General features: G+C 35.2%; 1 long non-coding RNA gene across 1 annotated transcript; it reads left to right on the top strand.

The window, feature by feature from the left end:
• Positions 1 to 1,340: 1,340 nt before the first annotated feature.
• On the top strand, positions 1,341 to 2,802 carry LOC110231125. Its single transcript, XR_002334223.1, has 3 exons — positions 1,341 to 1,745; positions 1,943 to 2,065; positions 2,150 to 2,802. It is a non-coding gene; the product is annotated as an uncharacterized LOC110231125 (long non-coding RNA).
• Positions 2,803 to 3,519: the final 717 nt, after the last annotated feature.

Raw genomic sequence — 3,519 nt, 5'->3', positions numbered from 1 at the left:
ATCCTTTATGGGCCACCCACTTGACTACGTGGCAATCTTTGGTTGGTCTCGTACTTCTGGTGCGGGATCCGACACCAACACTTTATAAATATTTTACGGTTCCTCATTCGAATATGAGATTTAAAATACATTTTTCTTGGGATAATGGTTTGTTTAGCAATTCATCTTGACATAATGCTTTTTAAAATTAATTTCAAATCATATTGATCAGACCAATTTCAAATCGGATCGGTTTTCGTTTATTTTGAAATATTTTGAAAGAATAAAAAGTATATAGAGAAATAGACTAGCTAGTGACTATGAGATTGAAACCAGAATCGTAGACCGCCTTCATATTCGGAGGAGCCCGGCAATAACACTCTCCATGACGTCGACCATTACATTCACGCCATATATTATGGATAGTGATCTGAAAAACGTACCTCAGTGAAGTCATGAAGAGTTTGATGTCGTGAGAAGGGGAAGTAGAGATTCCCAAGTTGTCGTGAACCTGTGATCAAGAATGCCCCGAGTAATTTTAGAAAGATATTGATAATAATAAAAAATATTTAAAATTTAAAGATTAGTCAAATTTTTCTATAAATTAATAATTATTAACACTCTGATATATTAATAGATTCTGATGGTCTCAATATTATTAGTTTATAAGTTTTTTACTCTATATGCCAAATTGCCCGCCAAAAAACTTTGTAAACTTTCTAAAATTAGCGTTTTATCCCTTGTTTGAAAAATTGTTAGGCGTTAGTCGGACATTCAGTAAGGGCCTAGCGATTAATCGGAAAATCGGATTAAAATCGGAGATTAATCGGTGTCTAGTTTTAGGGTTATTTTAATATTTTAAAAATATATTAATAGAATATTGTTTTCAAAATTGCAGTAAACACATAAAAATATATTTTAAAGCAAATTTTTATGATTTTTTATTAAAAAATTATGATTTTTATTAAAATTTAAACATAAATTATTGTAAAATATCACAAACTTCCAATTCAAATGTTTGAATAACAAAAAAAAAGTTGTTTTATACATGCAATCAAAAAATAATCGGGATATGTAAAAATAGGCGGAAAATAATCGGATTAGGCGGAAATTAATTGGATAAAGCGGAAAAAAATCGGATGACTGATTTTTCTAAAGGATTAATCATTAATCGAGGTGGAGAGGGTGGGTCTAGCAATTAAGCGGGGAGTTCACATATTGAAAAAGGATAGATAGAGATCGATCGTAACATTATTTCTATTAATTTTATTAGTATCCGCCTATTTTAATTTTATTCGTTTGTAATTTTTTATTTTTATTTGAATAAATTGTCTCCCTCACACTCACCAAAAAAATGTGGAATAGAGTTAGACCAAGTCCAGCAAGGGTTTTTAATGGGTTTCTAAGATGGGGTTCTAAGAAGAAATGGGCCCAGATGAAAGAAAAACAGATCAATCCATTTAGGATCGTTCCCAAAAATAGGTTTTTCGCGACCCAATAGAAACTCATACGTGTCTGTTTTTTATTGGGTAGAGGTTGTTGACAAAAAAAAACGCGTTTTATTTTTCTTCTTCTTTCTCTTTTCTTCTTCGGGGTCTCCGTCGGCGACACCAAACGCTTCAGTTCGTCGACGCCGATCTAGTGATTTGTTCATGAAATCATGACAGATCATCCACCTAAACGACTGATTCAACCACGGGATGATGATCGAGCTGGAGTTTGTTCCCCAAATCGATTCTTCGAACCAAATCGAAACCCTCATCATGGTTCGTATCTCTTCTTCTTCGAATCGATTTGATTTTATGAGCTTTGAAATTGAATTTTGAAAGATATTATGATCTTATTGCATTGGAATTATATTGAATTACGAATTCTGGAAATTTTTAGTTCGTGTACTAAGCTTGAGCTGCATATGTTGTTATTAGCTTGTTCTTAGTTTTCTATATGTTTGCTTGATTCTCAGTGAAGTCTTATTGTTGGATACTTTCATGCAAACGAGAGGTTTGATGATGTTAAGCTCTGTGGTGTGGCTAAAAACATTGGTGATCTCATTTCTCGCTATTTCCCTCAGGCACCAATTCTCTTGGTAATTAAATGTCTTATCCTTTACTTTCACATGCAGCATCTTCGTTTAACTATCTTATGTTTTGTCCATTTATGTTGTTTGTAGTTGAACAACAAAAAGCTTGAAGCCTTATCAAAGGGTAAAGAGCGAAGCCCTGTGATGCAGGTTGGTATTAATTAATGAAATCAATGCTTTACTGTTATTTATTGTGATAAATGCTTCTTGGTTGATATAAATAGAAGTGTCATAGTTAGATAAACGTCAAATGCTTTTGTAGGTAAACGTCAAATGCTAGTTCTTATAGCATTTAAAACTGTAAAACTGTGATGATTACTTGGTAGGTTAACTTAAGTTAATAGTATTTAGTGTGGCATTGATTGTGAGCTGTCTAACAAAGCCATAATTTGCCTTAAAACACAGCACCATAACCTTTAATTTTTAAAACACACAACCACAAACAAAGATATGGATTCAACGAATCCATATCATCATACTTCAAGCTTTATAAACCTGTTGAACAGTCAAGATGACAGTCACATTCTCCCACCAAATCCATATGAATGCTTGGAACTTGGATCAACAAATGTCCCTGTGTTTAGCACTGAGTGGTCTGATGATGATCCAAGTGAAGATGAAACACCAATTGTTGGGAAGAAAGGGAAGAAAGCCAAGAAACCAAGGAGGAATTGGTCATCAACTGAAGATGTTGTTCTCATAAGTGGGTGGCTGAACACTTCCAAGGATCTGGTGGTTGGCAATGAGCAAAAGGGAGCAGCGTTCTGAAAACGTATAGCAGCGTACTACAACTCAAGTCCCAAGCTCAAAGGTGTGGAAAAGAGAGGCCACATATGTTGTAAACAGAGGTGCTCAAAAGTGAATGACGCCGTGAACAAGTTTGTAGGGAGCTACTTGGCCGCAAGCAAACAACAAACAAGTGGTCAGAATGATGATGATGTGGTGTCTATGGCACATCAGATCTTCTCGAAAGATTATGGCTGCAAGTTTACTTGTGAGCATGCTTGGAGGGAGCTTAGATATGATCAAAAGTGGATTGGTCAGTCTACTCATGGGAAAGCAAAGAGAAGAAAATGTGAAGCTGACTCTGACTCTGTTGGCGTTGAAGACAAGGAAGCTCGTCCCATTGGTGTTAAGGCTGCCAAAGCCGCAGCCAAAGCCAAAGGCAAAGCCAAGCTAAGTCCGGTTGAAGGTGAAGAAACCAATGCTTTGAAGGAGATACAAAATATCTGGGAGATAAAACAGAAAGATCACGCTGCCAAAGAGAAGCTAATCATTATTAAAGAGAAGAAAAATAGGACTAAGTTGCTTGAGCGTCTGTTAGGAAAAACAGAATCTCTATCTGACATAGAGATTGATCTTAAGAACAAGTTAATCAATGAGTTGTTGGCTTGAGTTTAAGTTTTAGGTTTAGTGTCTGTTTCTAGTTTATGTTTGTCTAAGTGTCTGTTTTAAGTCTG

The sequence above is a fragment of the Arabidopsis lyrata genome, assembly GCF_000004255.2.
Source record: "Arabidopsis lyrata subsp. lyrata unplaced genomic scaffold ARALYscaffold_2, whole genome shotgun sequence".
In the NCBI taxonomy this organism is placed as follows: domain Eukaryota; kingdom Viridiplantae; phylum Streptophyta; class Magnoliopsida; order Brassicales; family Brassicaceae; genus Arabidopsis; species Arabidopsis lyrata.
This window is presented reverse-complemented; position numbering and strand designations above follow the sequence as displayed.